The following is a 24,406-nucleotide window of genomic DNA, read 5'->3' as shown; positions in this document are numbered from 1 at the left end:
ATTATGTGAATTTCAGCTCAGTTAAAAAGAAAGGATTGGGTGATTATACCTCAAAATCAGGTACAGGGACAGCATGAGGCAACTAGAAGGGAAAGGAGATTGTAGTTAGAGGGAGGAAGGTTGGAGTTTAAGCCCTCTAATACAGAATAGTTGGGGGAAGGTGACGGTCCCTGGAGTTGAGCAGATAAAAGTGCAGGAAGGGTAGGGTGCTCTAAAGGTAATCCACAAAGACAATGACCTCCAAAGTAGATTCGAGACCTCTAAAGTAGATTCAGAAGCATGCACACCAAGCTGTGCATGGTGGTCATCACTGGAGTAGGGTGTGGATAGATAAGATTATAGAGGGATTTTTATTATAGTACTTTTTTTTTAAGGATACAGTTTCACTCTGTTGTCCAAGCTGAATCGTACAATTGCAATTGTACGATTACTTACTTACTTACAAGTGCAATCGTAACTCACTACAGCCTCGAACTGGGCTCAAGCAATCTTCCCTGCTCAGCCTCTTTTTGTAGCTGAGACTGCAGGCATATGCCATCATGCATGGCTAATTTTTTTAGTATTTATATTTTGTAGATATGGGGTCTTGCTATGTTGTCTAGGCTAGTCTCAAACTCCTAGCCTCAAGTAATCTCCTGCCTCAGCCCCCCAGTACACTGGGATTACAGGTATGAGTCATCCTGCAGGGCCTACAATAGTATATTTTAAAGGAGAAAGAATAATAAAAAATACTGTTTTAAAGCTGTAATTTAAGATCTTTAGGAGAGAAAGATTATAAACCAGGTGCCTTTTTAAAAAAGTCATTGTAGGAGTGTCAGGAAGGTGTTAGATGATACAGGCATGGACGGATGGGGGGCGGACATGCCAGCTGGCTTAATCTCTTATTTATTTTCAGAGCAATGGTGTGGCAGTAGCATTGTGAAGCTGGGAGAAGGCCAACCCTGCTCCCAACCCCACAATATATGAGGACTGGTAAAGTAAGCACCCCTCAATTCAAGACAGTAGCAGGGGAAGCTATGTTCTCGTAAGATAGCCAAGTTTCAGTTAAGGCAAGGAGTGGGAGACAGGCTGGGGATGTAGGATGGTTTGCTTTCTATAAAATGGGGGTTCCGGAGAGTACAGCAGAAAGGTGTGAGGAGGAAAGAGGCAGTGGGGGAATGAGTTTGGGTAGGCACAAGGGGGTCTGGGACCAGTATACAGGATAAGACGGATGAGTGGGGACACTTACATTTTAGGTACTTGTATGGAAAGGGGATAGGGAAATTTAATGGAGAATAGTAGCCCCTAAGGGCCTAGAAAGACCTGGGATGTCAAGTTTAGCAATAGTGAAGCCTCTTGGGATCTGAGCAGGATGTTGGATTTAGCTGGGATGTTACAGATAGCAGAATTTGGGTAAACAATAAAATAACAATCCAAAGACGATACAAAGTCTCAGAGGCAGACACTAGCATGGATAACTCAAGGGCCCAAAAGCAAGCCAGATAGACTGAAGCAGAAGGTTTGTGTTGGGGATTAGAAGGCTGGCTCCCAAGGGTGGTACTGGCTTTTGGAGAGCTAAACCAGGAGAGGAGTGGGACATAATTTATAAGAAACAGGGGCTCGTTATGGTTTTTGGAGGAATTGATGAAAACAACATTTAAAGAAGATTAGTATGAGAAGTATCCAACAAAGTGGATTGGGTCAGGAAAAACTGGACACTGTAGGTTTTGCAACTATCCACACATGATATGGTAGAAGCTTGAACTAGGGAGAAGAAGAAAAAGATAATTTCAAGATAAAACCATACAGAACTCATTTTATATATGAAAAGGTAGAAAAAAAGAGGGTGTTAAAATTTTCAAAATTTTGAGCCTGGCTGATTAGAGAGTTAATCAAGAACATGGGCAGGGGAAAAAAAAGAAACAAAGAAAAAAAACATGGGCAGGGAGCCTGAAAGAAGAGGATCAGTGTAGAGAGAAGGAGGGGACAATGATGAACTTAGTTTGGGACCTAGATTCATTAGACTCTTATAGCTAAATAACACTTAGCTCTGGCTATGTGGAACAACTATCACATTTTCCAGATGAGGAAATCTTGAGTTTGAGAAACAGGAATTTTGGCTCTGCTATTTGCTAGATATACAAACTTGACAATTTACTGACCTCTGGGTCTCAGGCTGTTGTCATATCAAGGCTTGAGTGTGGGAGGATCTGCTTCCAAGCTCATTCACAAGGCCTACGGTTCTTGCTGGCTGCTGGCTGGAAACATCAGTTCCTTGCCATAAAGGCCCTTCCAGAGGGTACTCACAATATGGCAGCTGGCTTCCTTCAGAAAGGGAGAGACAGAGAGAGAAGATGCTCGAGGAAAAGCCCTAGTTGTTTTATAACCTAATCCCAAAAGTGACATCCCATGACCTTTGCCAAATTTTATTCATTAGAAACAAGTCAGTAAGTCTAGCCCATACTCAAGGAGACAAGATTATACACCAAAAGGCGGGATCACTGGGGACTATGTTAGAGGCTGCCTGCCACAGTATCTAACAGTTATATTTTTAGATATCTTAGTCTATTTTTTGTTGTTTATAACAGAATATCTGAAATTGGGTTGGTTACTTATTTATTTATTTAGAGATAGGGTCTTGCTCTGTCACCCAGGCTGGAGTGCAGTGGTACAATCACAGCTCACTGCAGCCTCAAACTCCTGGGCTCAAGTAATCTTCTGCCTGTCTCCTGAGTAGCTGGGACCATACGTGCACACCGCCACATCCAAGCTACTTTAACATTTTTAAAAATTAAAAAAAATTTTAATTTTTGTTTTGTAGAGACAGAGTCGCACTATGTTGATTAGGCTGGTTTCTAACTCTTTCTGGCCTCAGGCAATCCTCCTGCCTTAGCCTCCCAAAGTATTGGGATTATAGGAGTGACCCACCACCCCTGGCCTGAAACTGGATAATTTTTAAGAAATGAAATTCAGTTCTCACAGTTGTGGAGGCTGGGAAGTCTATGGTTGAGGGGCCGAATCTGGTGAGAGTCTTCTTCATGGTGGTGGGGACTCTGCAGTATCCTGAGGTGGTGCAGGGCATCACATGGTGAAGGGGGTGAGTGTGCTCACATGCTAGCTAGGTCTCTTTTCCTCTTGTTATAAAACCATTAGTTTCTCTCCCATTATAACCTATTAATCCATGAAGCCATTAATCCATTAATCAATGAATTTATTAATCCTCTTAAAGTCCCTACCTCTCAATACTTAAGTTTCAGCATGAGTTTTGAAGAGGACATTCAAACCATAGCAATACCCATGTCTTCGTTTTTGTAATTGGTTTACCCATGCTGGGCAATTCAATAAATATTGAATCCATTGAGTTAGGACAGACAGAATTTGGGCATCAAGGAAGGCAAAAAAAACTTTACCTACAGGAAAAATTCATTAAAATTTCCATAGAGGAAAATTATGCTTATACTGATTTTTAAAGCATAGACAATAGGTTATCAGGAAACAAGCTGGGAAAGTTTAAGGTTATCCAATAATTTTAATTTGGACTGGAGTTCTTCTGTACTGATTTTAAGGCTGAGTGAAAATATCACAGACATGAAGAAAATATTTCATAATTTGAAAAATCTCCAGTCTTATTAAAATGTAAAATATTGAGCAACTCATAGGATTTTATCATTTGATTTCAAATATATCTTTAGAAATCCTAATAATCTAACTCAGTCTACCAGATTATTATTATTATTATTTTTTTTTTTGAAAGAGGGGTCTCACTCTGTCACCCAGGCTGGAGTGCAGTGGTGTGATCACAACTCACTGCAATCTCAACCTCCTGGGCTCGACTGATCCTCCTACTTCAGCCTCCCAAGTAGCTGGGACTATAGATGCGTGCCAACACGCCCAGCTAATTTTTTATATTTTGTGGAGATAGAGGTCTCACTATGTCATCCAAGCTGGTCTTGAACTCCTGGGCTTAAGCAAGCAATCCTTGGCCTCCCAAAAAGCTGGGATTACAGGCATGAGCCATGACATCCGGCGGTCTGCCAGATCTTGACAGCCATTTTACTAAATTAGCACTCCTAAGTTTCACTTGTTTTCTAAAAGCATTTTTATGAGCACAATGACCAACTAAAACCTTGTATGTAAAAGTTCAGAAGTTTCTTTAACAGTACAATTTAGAATGCATCTAGGAAAAACACAAAGGCTATTCTCCCATTTTCATGGCCATTATGATAAAGCTGAAATTCTAGTTGTATTTTTTATTGTTGATTTGCTTAATTCTATGAGCTTTGAAGGCCCCCATATTTGCCCCCACATTCTAGTACCTTCCTGCTTTCCTCACATTTTGATTTGGTATTCTGGGTGCTTGGGATGAAGAAGAATATGGATGAACTTCAAATAAGCAGGTTTGGCAGTTACCCAAAATGGCAAAAATGACAGAGCATGAAGTAGATTTCCCAAGGGCTTCTCACCTAATAGTAAGACCATCACTGTAGAATTTGTTGTCCCATATTCTCCCCTGCAATTCTGGCCTGCTCACTGAGGCTGTCAGATCATGCAAGCTTTGACCCATCTAACGAGGCTCCCCAAGATCTAAGCAACCAGAGGGCAGAAGCAAGCAGCAGTGGAGTCCCCAAGTAATGCCATCTGGAAGAATACTGATTTTGCTTTACTGACCATTGTCCTCTAACAATTAAAAGGTTTAGTTCATGGTTTTACAGCACTTTGAGCAGTAGGATATTGGATCCAAGTGCTCAACAGTCCTGTAGCTCTGCTGCCAGTGGGTTCGGTGCCTGGGAAGCAGGAGGCATGCTGCAACCAACTTGCTCGCACTAAATCACTTCCTACTCAAGGGTGGCTGCTGGCAGCTGGAAATTTGATTTAGGAACCAATATATTGTTAAGCACCATTGTTTTTGTGTACAAAGAACAATTCTGAGACTGTTTTTTAAGCATTCTTGATGTTATACTATTATAGTGTCTCCCATTTTCTATTCATTCACTTTCTTTGAATAGCATTCTTGTCTTAGTAACTAGGAACAAAAGTAAATATAAAACATCCCATTTTATGACAGTTCATTTCCACTTTCCTGACTAAAAACTTAAAATTTATAAATTTCTCTCAAATTAGACACAGGATTTTTTTTTTTTTTTTTTTTTTGAGACAGGGTCTCACTATGTCACCCAGGCTGGAGTACAATGGCACGATTATAGCTCATTGCAGCCTTGATCTCCTGGGCTTAAGTGATCCTCCCACCTCAGCCTCCCAAGTAGCTGGGACCACAGGCATACCGCACCACGCCCAGCTAATTTTTGTATTTTTGGTAGAGACAGGGTTTCATCATGCTGCCCAAGCTGGTCTTGAACTCCTGAGCTCAAGCTATCCATCTGCCTCGACTTCTCAAAGTGCTAAGATTACAGGCATGAGCCATCGTGCCCAGTTAACACGGGCATTTTTTTCTTCTTTTTTTTTTGAGATGGAGTCTCACTCTGTCACCCAGGATGGAGTTCAGTGGCACGATCTCGGTTCACTGCAACCTCTGTTCCCAGGTTCAAGTGATTCTCCTGCCTCAGCCTCCCGAGAAGCTGGGACTACAGACACACACCACCATGCCCAGCTAATTTTTTTGTATTTTGTAGAGACGGGGTTTCATCATGTTGGCCAGGCTGATCTTGAACTACTGACCTCAGGTGATTCAACTGCCTTGGCCTCCCAAAGTGCTGGGATTTACAGGCATGAGCCACCATGCCTGGCAATTTTTGTATTTGTAAAGTAGAGACAGGGTTTCACCATGTTGGCCGGGCTGGTCTTGAACTCCTGGCCTCAAGTGATCCACACACCTTGGCCTCCCAAAGTGCTTGGATTACAGGTGTGAGCCACTGCGCCCAGCCATAGACATTTTTTTTTTCTATTGTAGGCTGCTGATTTCCCTCGGGAGGAGGAGAAATCAATAAAATGGCCAACACTGATTAAAAAGTATCCTAATTTTGCCGGGCGCAGTGGCTCATGCCTGTAATCCCAGCACTTTGGGAGGCCGAGGCGGGTGGATCACGAGGTCAGGAGTTTGAGACCAGCCTGGCCAAGATGGTGAAACCCTGTCTCCACTAAAAATACAAAAATTAGCTGGGTGTGGTGGCACGCACCTGTAGTCCCAGCTACTTGAGAGGCTGAGGCAGGAGAATCGCTTGAACCTGGGAGGCAGAGGTTGTGGTGAGCAGAGATGGTGCCATTACACTCCAGCCTGGATGACAAAAGTGAAACGCCATCTTAAAAAAAACAAGTATCCTAATTTTAGTATGGATAAGCAAAGAATTATAAAGAAATATAACTTTTTTATATGTTAATATGCAATCATCATATTTAAAGTTAAAGCTAATTTCATGTTGAAAAATGTAGTATGTAATGAACACTGGGGTTAAGGAAGTAAAGTGTCTAAGGAGTTCCTCTGGTCCAACATCCAGTGCAGACATTCCCTATGTGTCTCTGGACAAATCCAGTGATATAATAGCTTTCTGCTCCATGAGACATCCCATTCCATTGTCAGTTACCCCATGGTTAGGAAGTCACTAGAAGTCTGTGCACTAGGCACTGAATTGAGTGTTCTGTGATATTAAAACAAACAAACAAACAAAAAAAAAAAACAAAGTTTTGCCCTAAAGAAACTTAATATCTTGTTCACAGAGTTCAGACAATAATATAACAACATCAGACAAGAAATTCAAAGGGCATTAGAAAGGTACAAACCAAACCTCATGGAAACTCAGAGGGAGAGACAAGATAGCCTGTCTGGCTGAGGGAACCACTGATCCTCCTAACTGCCTGTACTGATGCTAATTTATTTCATTTACCTGTCAGAGCTTGACATATTATTCAGTGAAAGTTGTCCAAAGCGGTAGTATAGCTAAGAGTTTGGCTTTGGATATTAGACATGTTTGGATATGAATGTGGACCCTCTCTATTTAGCCAGGTGACTCTGAACAAATTACATAACTTCACTGTACTTCTGTTTTCTCATTTGTAAAATGGGCATAGTAAGACCTATCTACCTGAGAAGCTTACTGAAGGATTTAATAACAACATAAAGTGTGTGAGCATAGTGCCTGGTACTTGGTGTTTAAAGATGGTAGCTTTTGCTTCTACTTTTTTCCATTTCCCTTGTTATTTTTCACCAACTTTTCTCTAGAATTTTAATCATTACTAATAATAAATTTCTTTTCTAAATCTCCTCACTTTTATGGCTATCCTCCTCTATACCATCTAGTTTTCATTCTCCTGTACAATGTGCTATCTAGAACTTTACAACAATACCACTTTTCCCCAAAACACAAAAGCTACAGTCAGGATCTGACCAAACATAGTAAACCAAACTGCTACCTCCCTTCTGACCTATACTTTTACTATTGCAATCCAAATTGCACTCAAGTTTTGTCTTGTTTTGTTTTAAGCAATTCAAGCCTTCGTTGGTTCATGGCAGGCTTGTGGTTAACTAACATTTCTAGGTACTATGTAAACTGTGAACAATCAGGCAGGCTTCTCCTGTCTTGTACTTGTGCAACTGATTTTTTGAACCTAAATATCTTTTTGTTTCTCTCTCTTGTATAAGCCTGGACTTTTGGTTGCAAGTGACAGAAAGCTAGCCGGACCTACCTTAGATAAGAATGAAAAATTTCTTTATTTGTATAACTGAAGAGCAAGAAAAATGGGACAACTGGAATGCTGACCCACCCCTATGATGACAAACGGTGGCTTCATCTTCTCACATAGGTTTCTTCTGGGACCCCAGTTACAGGCGGATCTTGACTCATATTGTCATAACTTGAGACAGAAGTGAAATGATTCCCTCTTCAAGTCCTCCTTCCTGCAACCATTTATTAATAGAAAAATCCCAGGGAAAGACTGGTCTAAAGTCAAACATGTGCCAATCATTATTGAGCTGCACCAACTCCCAAGATTGGGCAAGAAGTTGTCATTCCTTATACCAATTACTTAGCCAGGGAGGCCCAGGTTATGATGACAGCTCACAACAGAACTCAGGGAATAGCAAGAGAAAAGTACTTGCAAAGGAATAGAAAATACATTTTCTGAAAGAAATGGAGATAGTTTACAGTTAAGTCACTTAGCCAAGTAGAGCTAGGACTGACTGAAGTCTTTTAACTACTATTATAGGTGACTGGATAATCTTTTTTTTTTTTTTTTTTTGAGACAAAAAAACCTATAAGAACTAATGACACTCACCCTGTCAACCAGGCTGGAGTGCAATGGCAAGATCTCGGCTCACTGCAACCTCCACCTCCTGGGTTCAAGCAATTCTGGTGCCCCAGCCTCCAAGTAGGTGGGATTATAGGTGCACACCACCACGCCCCCAAAAAAATTTTTTTTTTGTATTTTTTTGGTAAAGATGGAGTTTTACCATATTGGCCAGGCTGGTCTTGAACTCCTGACCTCAAGTGATCTGCCCATTTCAGCCTCCCACAGTGCTAGGATTATAGGTGTGAGCCACCAAGCCTGGCCTGATAATCTTTTTGAGTCAGATACAAAAACATTATTTTTGTGAAAGAAAGTTGTTTATGTTTCTTCTTCCTATTTTGATAAAGAACTAATATTTTATTGTCTTTATTGCATGAACTTTTCTCCTTCCAGTTACAGAGAAGGCAAATTTAGATCGATAAAAAGATTAACAAGAAAACTTGCAAAATACCAAATTGAATGACAGAGTAATCTTTTTTTTTTTTTTTTTTTTGAGACGGAGTCTGCCTCTGTCGCCCAGGCTGGAGTGCAGTGGCCGGATCTCAGCTCACTGCAAGCTCCGCCTCCCGGGCTCACATCATTCTCCTGACTCAGCCTCCCGAGTAGCTGGGACTACAGGTGCCTGCCACCTCGCCCGGCTAGTTTTTTGTATTTTTTTTTTAGTAGAGACGGGGTTTCACCGTGTTAGCCAGGATGGTCTCGATCTTCTGACCTCGTGATCCACCCGTCTCGGCCTCCCAAAGTGCTGGGATTACAGGCTTGTGCCACCACGCCCGGCCGACAGAGTAATCTTAAAAGTCTCATTCAATAAAATGTAGCCTGCAGTTACCATTATTAACAATCATTTAGGAAGCAGAATAAGCTCATGTGACAGCATCCAGGCTACATTATTAAAGAATAGAGAGTAAACCACAATTCAAAACCAACAAGACTCAACCTCAGAGCTCCCATTTTCTAAGCCCTCAACCAAAAACGTTAGGCTAGCCGCCAGGTGGCTATTTTGAGATAGAGAGATACAAGCCTATCTTAGAATATATTATGCAATAAACAATATATTTGTCATCAGAAAATGCCTGGTAGCAAAGTGAAAATGAAATTAACTTTACAAGGATTTACTTAACTTTACAAGGATTTACTTAACTTCCAAAGCAAGCTCATGGATCTGTCCATTGTTTATTCTAATCATCTGTGGTGTTATGCTATACATTGGTTTTTATCCACAGTTCCCGGCTTATAACGCCTATAGCCCTTGTTACAGTCTTTTGTCATAATGTGAGGTGTGTTAAGCCTCAGGAGCAGGCCTCTGACATTCTCCTGCCCTCCTTTCACTTGTCCAAGGCAGGACTCTAATCTTCTATCTTTCTGATTGTGGGTTTTAAGACTTTTCCCAGAAAGAATCTGCCCTATACCCTGGGAGAAGGAATGCTAATGTCAGGAAGCCTCCATAAAAACCCAAGAGAACTAGGTTCACAGGGCTTCCAGACAGCTGAACACATGGAGGTTCCTGGAGAGTGGCAGGCCCAGGGAGGGCATGGAAGTTTCATGTCTCTTCCCCTATATCTTGCCTTATGTGTCTCTTCATCTGTATCCTTTGCAATATCCTTTATAATAAACCAGTAAATATAGGTATGTGTTTCCCAGAGTTCTGTGAGCTGGCTAGCAAATTAATCGAACCCAAAGAGGAGGTCATGGGAACCCCAACTTAAAGCCTGTAGGTCAGAAGTTCTGGAGGCCTGGACTTAATCACTGGAGTTGGGGGTGGGCAGTCTTGGGGACTGAGCCCTCAACCTGTGGGTTCTGACAGTATCTTCAGGTAGATAGTGTCGGAACTGAATTAGAGGACACCCAGCTGGTGTCCACTGCTTGGTGCATGGGGGAAAAAAAAACCCACGTTTGGTCATAGAAGTCTTCTTATGTTGTTGATTGTTGCTGTGGTGTCAGAGTAGAGAAAAATCATAGAGAGAGTTTTCCCTACACATCACCTAAGTTACATTTAACTTGTAAAACTGGATTATTCCTTTGGCCTCTTACAGAGGTTTCTAAAGCAGCCCTCTTAAATTAACAGTGAGTAATTTGTTGTTTCTGGAAGTAATAAAAGATGTCAGTGTATGCTTATGACTTGTTTATTGCAGAAACCTTCCAGGTCACTCAGATGAGGGAAAATGCTGACCCCCATCTACTGACATACATAGCCATTGAAATGAAAATAGGAAAAATGTTTTTCTTTTCCCTTACAGGTGAATTTCAATCTGGACTCTATCACCCTTTGTTTGCCATGCACACCATTCCATAGGTTAAATTATCCTGTGAACAAAGATATAGGTGATGGGATATGAGCCAGTGCTAGGATGCAGGGTGTCAGGCCTCTGAGCCCAAGCTAAGCCATCATATCCCCAGTGACCTGCATTATACATCCAGATGGCCTGAAGCAACTGAAGATCCACAAAAGAAGTGAAAATAGCTTTAAATGATGACATTCCTCCATTGTAATTTGTTTCTGCCCCACCCTAACTGATCAATGTACTTTGTAATCTCCCCACCCTAAGGGTTCTTTGTAATTCTCCCCACCCTTGAGACTGTACTTTGTAAGATCCATCCCCTGCTTTCATAATACTGCTCCTAACTCCACCGCCTATCCCAAAACCTATAAGAACTAATGATTATCCACCACCTTTTGCTGACTCTCTTTTCAGACTCAGCCCACCTGCACCCAGGTGAAATAAACAACCATGTTGCTCACACAAAGTCTGTTTGGGGGTCTCTTCAAACGGACACGTGAGACATTTGGTGCCGAAGACCCGGGTCAGCGGGACTCCTTTGGGAGAACAGTCCCCTGTCCTCACCCTCACTCCATGAAGAGATCCACCTACATGAAGAGATCCACCTCAACCTCGGGTCCTCAGACCAACCAGCCCAAAGAACATCTCACCAATTTTAAATCAGGTAAGCGGCCTCTTTTTACTCTCTTCTCCAAACTCTCACTATCCTCCAACCTCTTTCTCCTTTCAATCTTGGCGCTACCCTTCAATCTCTCCCTTGTCTTACTTTCATTTCCTTTCATTTTCTGGTAAAGACAAAGGAGACACATTTTATCCGTGGACCCAAAACTCCGGCACTGGTCACGGACTCGGGAAGGCAGCCTTCCCTTGGTGTTTAATCATTGCGGGGACACCTCTCTGATTATTCACCCATGTTTCATTGGTGTCTGATCTCCGCAGGGACGCCTGCCTTGGTCATTCACCCACATTCCTTTGGTGGCAAGTCAATTGTGGGGACGCATGCTTTGGCTGATCACACATGTTGCAGCCCAGGGCTGCTCCCTACCCCCTTCTCCGTGTCTCTACCCTTCTCTTTAAACTTGCCTCCTTCACTATGGGCAACCTTCCACCCTCCATTCCTCCTCCTTCTCCCTTAGCCTGTGTTCTCAAGAACTTAAAAACTCTTCAACTCTCGCCTGACCTAAAATCCAAGCATCTTACTTTCTTCTGCAATACCACTTGGCCCCAGTACAAACTCAACAGCAGTTCCAAGTGGCCAGAGAATGGCACTTTCGATTTGTCTATCCTACAATATCTAGATAATTTTTGTCAAAAAATGGGCAAATGGTCTGAGGTGCCTGACGTCCAGACATTGGTCCCTCCCTAGTTTCTACTCCCAATGAGACGCGTCCCAAATCTTTCTTCTTTCTCTCATGTCTGTTCCTTCAGTCCCTACCCCAAATGTCTCTGAGTCTTTTGAATCTTCCTTTTCTACGGACCCATCTGACCTCTCCCCTCCTCCCCAGGCTGCTCCTAGCCAGCCCGAGCTAGTTTCCAATTTTTCCTCACCCTCTGCTCCCCCACCTTATAAATTCTTCTATCACCTCCCCTCCTCACACCCAGTCTGGCTTACAGTTTCGTTCCTCGACTAGCTCTCCCCCACCTGCCCAACAGTTTCCTCTTAGAGAGGTGACTGGAGCTGAAGGCATAGTCAGGGTACATGTACCTTTTTCTCTCAGACCTCTCTCAGATCAGTCAGTGTTTAGGCTCCTTCTCATCACACCCCACTAAATATATACAGGAATTCTGATATCTAACTCCGTCCTACAATTTAACCTGGAGTGACTTAAATGTCATCCCAACTTCTAGCCTCTCCCCAGATGAACAGGAGAGTTTTTTCTCTAGCCCAATCTCACGCTGATAACCACGGGCTTCCTGAGCCAGACCTCCAGGAAGGCATTAGAGCAGTTCCCTGAGAAGATCCCCAATGGAACCATCAGGCAGATTCCCCAGGTATAGCTAGGCGAGATTACATAGTTTCCTGCCTAGTTGAAGGGCTTAAAAAGGCAGTTTACAAAGCTGTTAATTATGACAAACTTAAAGAAACTACCCAAGGTAAAGATGAAAACCCAGCCCAGTTCATGGCCCGTTTGGCAGCAACCCTTAGACGCTTTACCACCCTAGACCCAGAAGGGCCAGAAGGCCGCCTTTTTCTTAATATGCATTTTATCACCCAGTCAACTCCCGACATCAGAAATAGCTCCAAAAATTTAATTCTGGCCCTAAAACCCCACAACAGGACTTAATTAACCTCACCTTCAAGGTGTACAATAATAGAGAAGAGTTGCAATTACTTGCCTCTGCTGTGAGAGAAACCCCAGCCATATTTCCAGCACACAAAAACTTCAAAACGCCTCAGCCACAGCGGTCAGGCGTTCCTTCAGGACTTCCTCCCCCAGGATCTTGCTTCAAGGACCGGAAATCTGGCCACTGGGCCAAGGAATGCCCGCAGCGTGGGATTCCTCCTAAGCCATACCCTGTCTGTGCGGGCCCCCACTGGAGGTCAGGCTGTCCGACTCACGTCGCCACCGCTCCTAAATCCCCTGGAGCCCAAACCCAACGCTCCTTGGCCGACTCCTTCCCAGATCTTCTCAGCTTAGCGGCTGAAGACTGATGCTGCCCGATCACCTCGGAAGCCCCCTGGACCATCACAGACACGGAGCTTTGGGTAACTCTTACAGTGGAGGGTAAGTCCGTCCCCTGTTTATCGATACGGAGGCTACCCACTCCACATTACCTTCTTTTCAAGGGCTGGTTTCCTTTGCCCACATAACTGTTGTAGGTATTGACGGCCAGGCTTCTAAACCTCTTAAAACTCCCCCACTCTGGTGCCAACTTGGACAACATTCTTTTATGCACTCTTTTTCAGTTATCCCCACCTGCCCAGCTCCCTTATTAGGTTGAGACATTTTAACTAAATTATCTGCTTCCCTGACTATTCCTAGGCTACAGCCACACCTCATTGCTGCCCTTTTCCCCAGTTCAAAGCCTCCTTCACATCCTCCCCTTGTATCTCCCTACCTTAATTCACAAGTATAGGACACCTCTACTCCCTTCTTGGCAACCAATCATGCACCCCTTACCATCCCATAAAAACCTAATCACCCTTACCCGGCTCAATGCCAATATCCCATCCCACAGCACGCTTTAAAAGGATTAAAGCCTGTTATCACTCGCCTGTTACAGCATGGCCTTTTAGAGCCTAAAACCTCTTCTTACAATTCCCCCATTTTACCTGTCCAAAAACCAGACAAGTCTTACAGGTTAGTTCAGGATCTGCACCTTATCAACCAAACTGTCTTGCCTATCCACCCTGTGGTGCCAAACCCATGTACTCTTCTATCCTCAATACCTCTCTCCACAACTTCTCCACAACCCATTATTCTGTTCTGGATCTCAAACATGCTTTCTTTGCTATTCCTCGCACCCTTCATCCCAGCCTCTCTTCGCTTTCACTTGGACTGACCCTGACACCCATCAGGCTCAGCAAATTACCTGGGCTGTACTGCCGCAGGCTTCACGGACAGCCCCCATTACTTCATTCAAGCCCAAATTTCTTCCTCATCTGTTATCTATCTTGACATAATTCTTCATGAAAACACACATGCTCTCCCTGCCAATCGTGTCCGACTGATCTCTCAAACACCAACGCCTTCTACAAAACAACAACTCCTTTTCTTCCTAGGAATGGTTGGATACTTCCGCCTTTGGATAGCTGGTTTTGCCATCCTAACAAAACCATTATATAAACTCACAAAAGGAAACTTAGCTGACCCCATAGATCCTAAATCCTTTCCCCACTCCTTTGACAGCTTTAGAGACTGCCCTCACACTAGTTCTCCCTGACTCACTCCAACCCTTTTCATTACACACAGCTGAAGTGCAGGGCTGTGCAGTACGGAATTCTTACACAAGGACTGGGACCGCATCCTGTAGCCTTTTTGTTCAAAGAACTTGACCTTACTGTTTTAGGCTGGCCATCATGTCTCCATGCAGTGGCTGCCGCTGCCCTAATACTTTTAGAGGCCCTGAAAATCACAAACTATGCTCAACTCACTCTCTACAGCTCTCGTAACTTCCAAAATCTATTTTCTTCCTCACACCTGATGCATATACTTTCTGCTCCCTGGCTCCTTCAGCTACACTCACTCTTTGTTGAGTCTCCCACAATTGTTCCTGGCCTGGATTTCACATTATTCCGGATACCACACCTGACCCCCATGACTGTATCTCTCTAATCCACCTGACATTCACCCCATTTCCCCATATTTCCCTCTTTCCTGTTCCTTACCCTGATCACATTTGATTTATTGATGGCAGTTCCACCAGGCCTAATCCCCACTCACTAGCAAAGGCAGGCTATGCTATAGTATCTTCCACATCTATCATTGAGGCTACTGCTCTGCCCCCCCTCTACTACCTCTCAGCAAGCCAAACTCATTGCCTTAAGCCCTCACTCTTGCAAAGGAATTACATGCCAATATTTATACTGACTCTAAATATGCCTTCCATATCCTGCACCACCATGCTGTTACATAGGCAAAACGAGGTTTCCTCACTACGCAAAGGTCCTCCATCATTAATGCCTCTTTAATAAAAACTCTTCTCCAGGCGGCTTTACTTCCAAAGGAAGCTGGAGCCATTCACTGCAAGAGCCATCAAAAGGCATCAGATCCCATCGCTCAGGACAATGCTTATGCTGATATCAAAAAAAAGCAGCTAGCATTCCAACTTCTGTCCCTCACGGCAGTTTTTCTCCTTCTCATTTGGTCACTCCAGTCTACTCTCCCACTGAAACCTCCACCTATCAATCTCTTCCCACACAAGGCAAATGGTTCTTGGACCAAGGAAAATATCTCCTTCCAGCCTCACAGGCCCATTCTATTCTATTGTCATTTCATAACCTCTTCCATGTAGGTTATAAGTCGCTAGCCCGCCTCTTAGAACTTCTCATTTCCTTTCCATTGTGGAAATCTATCCTTAAGGGAATCACTTCTCAGTGTTCCATCTGCTATTCTACTACTTCTCAGGGATCGTTCAGGCCCCCTCCTTTCCCTACACATCAAGTTCGGGGATTTGCCCCTGCCCAGGACTGGCAAACTGACTTTACTCACATGCCCCGAGTCAGGAAACTAAAATACCTCTTGGTCTGGGTAGACACTTTCACTGGATAGGTAGAGGCCTTTCTCACAGGGTCTGAGAAGGCCACCGTGGTCATTTCTTCCCTTCTGTCAGACGTAATTCCTTGGTTTGGCCTTCCCACCTCAGTTTCTCAGGCTCTTGGTATTTAGTGGCTCCTGGGTTTACCTCAAATCGCCACCCTTAAGTCTCTCTTGAAGTGGATAGAAGATCTTCAGTGGCAAGGTACCCCCAATACTTTCACCCTGATGAAGTCCTATTGTTTACTTTTATACTCACTCTTATTCTGGTTCCCGTTCTTATGCCACCCTCTACCTCTCCCCAGCTATCTCCACCACACTATCAATCTCACTCCCTCCTAGCCGTTTCTAATCCTTCCTTAACAAACAGTTGCTGGCTTTGCATTTCTCTTTCCTCCAAAATTGCCAAGGCCCTGACTTACTCACTGCGAAAAAAACAAAAACAAAAAAACAAACAAAAAAACGACTTTGTATATTTTTAAATGAAGAGTGTTGTTTTTACCTAAATCAATCTGGCCTGGTATATGACAACATAAAAAAAAAACTCAAGGATAGAGCCCAAAAACTCGCCAACCAAGCAAACAATAACATTGAACCCCCTTGAGCACTCTCTAATTGGACATCCTGGGGACTCCCAATTCTTAGTCCTTTAATACCTCTTTTTCTCCTTCTTTTATTCCGACCTTGTGTCTTTCGTTTAGTTTCTCAATTCATACAAAACCGCATCCAGGCCATCACCAATAATTCTATACGACAGATGCTCCTTCTAACAACCCCACAATATCACCCCTTACCCTAAAATCTTTCTTCAGTTGAATCTCTCCCACTGTAGGTTCCCACGCCACCCCTAATCCCGCTCGAAGCAGCCCTGAGAAACATCTTCCATTATCTCTCCATACCACTCCCCAAAATTTTCACCCCCCCAACACTTTACCACTATTTTGTTTTATTTTTCTTATTAATGTAAGAAGACAGGAATATCAGGCCTCTGAGCCCAAGCTAAGCCATCATATCCCCAGTGACCTGCACATATACATCCAGATGGCCTGAAGCAACTGAAAATCCACAAAAGAAGTGAAAATAGCTTTAACTGATGACATTCCACCATTGTAATTTGTTTCTGCCCCACCCTAACTGATCAATGTACTTTGTAATCTCCCCCACCCTTAAGAAGGTTCTTTGTAATTCTCCCCACCCTTGAGGATGTACTTTGTGAGATCTACCCCGTGCCGCAAAACATTGCTCCTAACTCCACCGCCTATCACAAAACCTATAAGAACTAATGATTATCCACCACCCTTTGCTGACTCTCTTTTCGAACTCAGTCCGCCTGTACCCAGGTGAAATAAACAACCATGTTGCTCACACAAAGCCTGTTTGGTAGTCTCTTCACATGGACACATGAGACACAGGGCACCTCTAGACTGGAACTGCACAGAACCCTACTGACCTAAGTGCTATATTTTGTGAAAAGAATTAAACATAACAATATAATTAAATAAAATGATTTGTCATCTGAGGTAAAAGCCAACCCAGGTAAAGAAATTACAAGTCTAGCCTGGCACAGTGGCTCATGCTTGTAATCCCAACACTTTGGGAGGCCAAGGCGAGCAGATCACTTGAGGTCAGGAGTTCAAGACCAGCCTGGTCAACATGGTGAAACCTCATCTCTATAAAAATACAAAAATCAACCAGGCAAGGTGGCACATGCCTCTACTCCCAGCTACTCAGGATGCTGAGGCACAAGACTCTGCCTCCAAAAAAATTTTTAAAAGGAAAAAAAATTACTTCAAGGATTTGCGTTTGTTTTCTTTTTTTTTTTTTTTTTTTGACAGAGTCTCACTGTGCCACTCAGGCTGGAGTGCAGTGGTACAGTCTTGGCTCACTGCAACCTCTGCCTCTGGGTTTCAAGTGATTCTCGTGCCTCAGCCTCCCAAGTAGCTGGGACTACAGCTAATTTTTTTATTTTTGGTATGTGTGTTTTTAGTAGAGATGAGGTTTACACCATGTTGGCCAGGCTGCTCTCAAACTCCTGGCCTCAAATGATCCACCCACCTTGGCCTCCCAAAGTGCTGGGATTATAGGCGTGAGCCACTGCACTCGGTCAGGATTTTAATAACAGATACTCAGCAAATAAAGGAGCATCTGTTAGGCTTTTTACATCTATTTAGTTAAAAGAGAGAATAGTATATAATCTAAACTCTGTACTGAGCAATGTAATTTGAAACATTTTTACTAGACCATAAATACCATAGTATTAGATTCTTGGTAAGCAAGTTGGCTTTTTAGAAAGGTTACTGGAGCACAAAAAGATGTAGTGGATGGCTAAAATATCATGTTTTAAAATGTGAATGTTTTCACTATTCAATACCTGTATATTTTGGTTTTCTACAGGATAATGAGTACTCTAGGAATTTACCTTAGCAATAAAAATGTATAGGAAGCTATCTTTAAACATTCCCATTGTCTTAGTCCATTTTGTGCTGATGTAACAGAATACCACAGACTGGCTAATTTATAATACACAGAAATTTATTGGCTCACTGTTCTGAAGGCTGGGAAGTCCAAGATCAAGGGGCCAGCATCTGCTGAAGTCTTTCTTGCTGGGTCATCCCATAGTGGAAGAGCAAAGAGAGGACAACAGAGAAAGAGAGTAAGAAGATTGAACTCCCCTTCTTATAAGGAACTCCCTCTGGCATTAATCTATTAACTCTACCCTCATGACCTAATCACATTTCATGATGCCCCACCTCCCAACAACATTGCACTGGGGATTAAGTTTCCAACACAGGCATTTTGAGGTACACATTCAAACCACAGCATTCAATAAACTGGGATTTTTACTCTGTATTACCAGTAGACTCTTTACTTTTATATATGTGGTTACATGAGACTTCTATTATAGGCTGATGATTTTAAGTTTACCTTTTTTTTTTTTTTTTTTTTTTGAGACTGGGTCTTGCTCTGTCACTTAGGCTGGAGTGCAGTAGCATGATCCCAGCTCACTGCAGCCTTGACCTCCTGGGCTCACGTGATTCTCCTGCCTCAGCCTCCTAAGGAGCTAGGATTACAGGTGCATGCCACCATGCCTGGCTTTTTGTAATTTTTGTACAAACAGCATTTCACCATGTTGCCCAGGCTGGTCTTGAATTATCAGGCTCAAGGGATCCCCCCACCTTAGCCTTTCAACGTGCTGAGACTACAGGCGTGACCCACCATGCCCAGCCTTAACTATTATTTTGAGTGACTTACCCTTATCAATCATCTAATTCATTCAACCTTTTATATCTACTGGCACAACAGCATATAAGTTTGAATCAATGGACCAAGGTGATCTAAGTAGGAACAGTATTATATCATTTTATCTTAGGGCTCTAATAATATTTTTGTTGGCACTACCTGCGTATTTGTGTATGAGTAACCTGACTTGGCAAAATAACCAAAACCCCAAACACAGTTAAATATGCCATTCTCATTATATAGCTATCCTTCCATTAAAGTTATACTAAGTTGTCTATTCCAATGTAGTATAGTTTTCTTTCTTTTCTTTTCCTTTCTTTTCTTTTTTTTTTTTTTTTTGAGATGGAGTATCACTCTTGTTGCCTTTAAGAATGAAATGGCGCCATCTCAGCTCACTGCAACCTCCGCCTCCTGGGTTCAAGTGATTCTCCTGTCTCAGCCTCCTGAGTAGCTGGGATTATAGGCATAAGCCACCACGCCTGGCTAATTTTGTATTTTTAGTAGAGACGGGGTTTCTCCATGTTGGTCAGGTTGGTCTTGAACGCCTCGGCCTCCCAAAGTGCTGGGATTACAGGCATGAGCCACTGTGCCTGGCCTACTGTAGTATAGTTTTCAAGGCTCTATTGTATTTATGTAAAGCTAGGATTATTCTATAAATCTGAACATACAAATACTAATCATGTTGGCATAGGCCCTAGTCCAGCATCATCTACCTAAAAAGAAGTCAACATTCACTGACTGCAACAGCTCCTCACTCAACCCTTTACAACTTCCTGTTTCTCCTACTCTACTGATTAAAATTACTCTGTTAAAGGTTATAGAGAAAATTCTTTCCAGGCCCTTACTATTCTCCATGAATGACTACAATGGCTTCTCATATGTTCTGCCTGCCATAAACTTAAGAGTATTTTACCTTCCCAGCCCCACTTTCTTACCTTTTCTAAAATGCAAATCATTTCCATGATTAAAGCCTTTTCCAATGCCTTTGGAATATAAACCCAAACTTTTTTTTTCTTTAAAGATCGACAACAGTTTATTAGTCACAAATTCCCTCTGACAAGAGGAGGAAAGTAGTGTAAGCTATGCAGGCCCACACAGGGATTGCACTTGGGAGCAAAGAGAACAAACAGGGGGACTGAGGAAGGTTTTGTAGTATCAAGAAGGTGAGATAGGCTGGGTGTGGTGGCTCACACCTGTAATCCCAACACTTTGGGAGGTTGAAGTGGGAGGACTGCTTGAGCCCAGGAGTTCGAGATTAGCTCTGACAACATAGTGAAACCCTGTGTCTACAAAAAATTTTAAAAAAAATAGGCATGGTGGTGCACACCTGTCATCCCACCTATTCGAGAGGTTGAAGTGAGAGAATCGCTTGAGCCCAGGAGGTGGAGGCTGCAGTGAGCTATAATCATGCCACTGCACTCCATCCTGGGAAACAGAGTGAGTGTCTCTCAGGAGAAAAAAAAAAGAAAGTGAGATGTGCCTTGAATTTCAAAACAAAATTTTATTGGTTCGTCTGAATAATTCTGTGGGCTGGCAGGGAACTAAAACACATTATACTCCCAAGTGTTAAGACTGCAATAATATACTACAATGCTACAATGCCGTAATCTACTATATACAATACTACTTAACACAGTACATCCTCACCTGATGTCATCCATAGGTTCTTGGAAACTGTAACTTTAAGTCAAACCATGTATTGCATAACAAAACCAATTTTGCCAGAGACAAATTGATTTAAATAAGAGTTAGGTTCCTGTGGCATATAGTTCCTATAGCATTGATAAACCCAAATTTTTTAATATGAGATTGCAGTTTACCAATGATTTGCCATTTGGCAAAATCAGAATCCCCTTTGCATCCTGTTTGAGTATATGACAACTCTGATCATCCCATTCTGCAATAAGCACCCTCCTCCTTGAATAGCATAGCATTGCACTATTGTGATTTTCTTTGGCCTCTTGGTCTTCTCTGCTGCTGTCTTTTCTCTCTGGCATTCTACAGATCCTGTGCTTATACCCTTTTCTTGTATACCTCAATAATTCCTTAGTTATCATCTGTAGGAAAGGCTCCCAAATTCACACCCAAAGGGTTCTAGATCTCCCCATTTTCAGAGGCCTCTGGATCATTTTTACCTGGCTATTTCTTCAACAGCTCAAACTCTATATCAGAGCAGCCTCAGACCTGGTGTGGTGGCACATGCCTATAATCCCAGCATTTTGCGAGGCCGAAGTATGTGGATCACTTGAGTCCAGGAGGTCAAAACCAACCTGGGCAACATGGCAAGACCTGTCTTCACAAAAAATTAGCCGGGCTTGATGGTGCACCAGTAGTTCCAGCTACTCAGAGGCTGAGGTAGGATGATCATTTGGTCCCAGGAGGTGGAGAGCAGTGAGACTGTGCCTCTCCACTTCAGCCTGAGTGACAGTGACACACTGTCGCACACACACACATACACAAAGCAAAAAATCCCAGCCTCATCTTAATCCCCCCAAACTGGGTCCTTTTTTTTTTTGAGATGGAGTCTCACTCTGTTGCCCAGGCTGGAGTGCAGTGGCGTAATCTCCGCTTACGGCAAGCCCTGCCTCCTGGGTTCACGCCATTCCCCTGCCTCAGCCTCCCAAGTAGCTGGAACTACAGGCGCCCGCCACAACGCCCAGCTAATTTTTGTATTTTTAGTAGAGACAGGGTTTCTTCATGTTGGCCAGGATGGTCTCATCTCTTGACTTCGTGACCCGCCCGCCTCGGCCTCCCAAAGTGTTGGGATTACAGGCATGAGCCACTTCGCTTGGCCGGGTCCTTCTATTTCTATCTCTGTTTATGGCTCCAGAATTCTCCCTGTTGATAAGCTTAATATCCTCAAATCATTTGACACCTTCTCATCTCATTTGAAAGTCAAGATTATCTCTACTCTCTGTGCCATTCTGAATCCCCTTAGTACTTTTATTATTATTATTTGAGACAGAGTCCATCTCCATTGCCCAGGCTGGAGTGCAGTAGTGCGATCTCAGCTCACTGCAACCTCTGCCTCCCGTGTAGCTGGGACTACATGCGTGCACCAGCACGCCTGCCTAATTTTTGTAGTTTTAGTACAGACAGGGTTTCGCTATGTTGGGCAGGCTGGTTTCAAACTACTGGCCTCAAGTGATCTGTCCGCCTCAGCCTCCCAAAGTGCTAGGCCACCACACCATCACTCAGCCACCAAGTGAGCAACCACACCCGGCCCCCTTAGTACTAAAAAAAAAAAAAAAAAAAAAAAAAAAACCCCACAAAACTGCTATGAGTTTCCTTCACTTCCAAATTTTCTATCTCTTTTCAATCCCATCCACTGGTGCTGGAGTTATCTTTTAAAAAACATATTTTTGAGCATATCATGTTCCTGTTTATATGGTTCCAGAATAAAGTCCAAGTTCCAATTTTTTTTTTTTTTTTTTTTTGAGACGCAGTTTCACTCTTGTTGCCCAGGCTGGAGAGTGCAATGGTGTGATCTTGGCTGACTGCAACCTCTGCCTCCCGGGTTCTAGCGATTCTCTTGCCTCAGCCTCCTGAGTAGCTGGATTACAGGCATGTGCCACCACGCCTAGCTAATTTTGTAGTTTTAGTAGAGATGGGGTTTCTCCATGTTGGTCAGGCTGGTCTGGAATTTCCAACCTCAGGTAATCCGCCCTCCTCGGCCTACCAAAGTGTTGGGATTACAGGTGTGAGCCACCGCGCCCAGCCTCCAATGTCTTCTTGATGTCACCCTAATCTACTCTTTCAATCTCATTTGCAACCAACCATTCCCCTATGCTGGAACCAGAAAGGCTACTCAAAATACTTCTGGGCCTTCTCTCACGTTTCCCTTGCCTGGAACACTGGAACATCTACTCTAAAAATCACCAAACAGGTGAGTTTGGTGAAAAAGGAAGCACCTTCGTCTAGAACGGCTTTTCTCAAAATCACTCTGTACCTTTCCCCAGCAGCCTTTCTCTCACTTCGCTGCAATCATCTCTTCCTTCCACTAGGTCCTTGCAGCATTTTATTTGTATCAGTCAACAATTTATTTTGTATCACTGTCTTATTTCCCCTACTAGATTGTAAGCAAGGTTTCAAATGTTGTATTCATCTCTGGTTTTTCTTCCTCCACCAGAGAGGGTCTAGTGATTGGCTGTGCTTTTAAATGTTCTGAATGGAACAGAACTTTCAAGAAATGAAAGACAGAGCCAAGATACAGCCGAGCAAAATAAGGAAAAACAAAATCAGGAATGCGTCCACAGCTCCTGATTCTACCGAAACTCTTTCATTCAGCCTCGCAAGATATCCTACTTTTCCACTTAGGAAGGTCGCTTTCTGCCTTTCACATTTTATGATTTATTAATCAACCACAGTGCTGCTCAAAGTACACAAAGTGTTCAGAAGAATGAAAGGGGGAAAAGTCCGAGTCTTAATATCAAAGATCTTAACTTTAGAGGGGTGTGTCAATACATACTGCATTTGTGCTATGTGTCTGGGTTGCAAAGCGTAGTAGCACGAAAGAACTCGGGGTCTCTGATCACGATCATTTAGTGCTAAGGCATCTAAAAAAAGATGGAAATAAATTAAAAGCTATATAGATCATCTTAGAACCCACAATAAAAAAAAAAAGTCTGTTGCGAAGTAGAAAAATTAAAACGACCGCGAAAATGAGACCTAGGTGATTGAAGTAATGTGCACTTGTAACATCAGTAATCCCCTCTCCAAAGCAGGTCCTGCTTGGGACTGACTGCACCAATCCTTTTAAAAATGAAGACATAAAAGCCATATTCCTTTAAAAAATTTCCACTGCACCGTATTGCAACGTACGAGCACTGAGGACATTTTCACGCGATCACAACCCTTTTTAACACCCGGACACTGGGCCGGTCCTTTCTGGCAACGAGGAACTCGCTTCCCTAAAGGAGTACCGCATCCCCGAGGGCGGGCGCCTCAGCCGGGAAAGACAGTCCCCAGGGTGGACTACAGGCCTCACAAAGCGGAGGACCTCGACGGGAAGGCTCAGCAGCGGCGCCCACACAGGCTTACCCCAGGCCCACTCTAGGCCGCACAGGGGTCGCGCCACCTCCGGCCCAGGACAGCTCTCATACGCTGCCAGCGTGGAGCCCGACTGGGCTCACAATGCACTGGGCCTCGCAGCGTGAGCACAGGCGTCCGAGAGGCGGCGGGGGGCGGGCGGACGGCGCGCTCCGGGCGAGCCGCCTCCCTCTCCCGGCCCACACCCACGCGGCCGCCCTCCGCCAGCCGGGGAGCTGCGGGTGGCGGGAGGGCGGGAAGCGACCGGCCACTCTGCACCTGCATGACCCGGTCGCACTCACCCCCTCCCCTCTCTCTCCCAGGCTCAGTCCTCCTTCCTCTTCCGCCCCCCCCCGCCTTTTCTCCGGGCGGCAGCCGCGCTCCGCCCCGCTCGCGCGGCTGCCCGGCCGGCTGTGATGTCACCAGGCCACGCCCCCTAATATA

At 43.7% G+C, this 24,406-nt stretch overlaps 1 long non-coding RNA gene across 1 annotated transcript; it reads right to left on the bottom strand.

The window, feature by feature from the left end:
- Positions 1–548: 548 nt before the first annotated feature.
- Positions 549–24,325, bottom strand: LOC106999895 (uncharacterized). The gene is made up of 4 exons (XR_001446805.3): positions 23,975–24,325; positions 23,403–23,490; positions 18,239–18,297; positions 549–2,304 (listed from the first exon to the last, which is right to left on the bottom strand). It is a non-coding gene; the product is annotated as an uncharacterized LOC106999895 (long non-coding RNA).
- Positions 24,326–24,406: the final 81 nt, after the last annotated feature.

The sequence above is a fragment of the Macaca mulatta genome, chromosome 8 (assembly GCF_049350105.2).
Source record: "Macaca mulatta isolate MMU2019108-1 chromosome 8, T2T-MMU8v2.0, whole genome shotgun sequence".
Taxonomy (NCBI): Eukaryota; Metazoa; Chordata; class Mammalia; order Primates; family Cercopithecidae; genus Macaca; species Macaca mulatta.
This window is presented reverse-complemented; position numbering and strand designations above follow the sequence as displayed.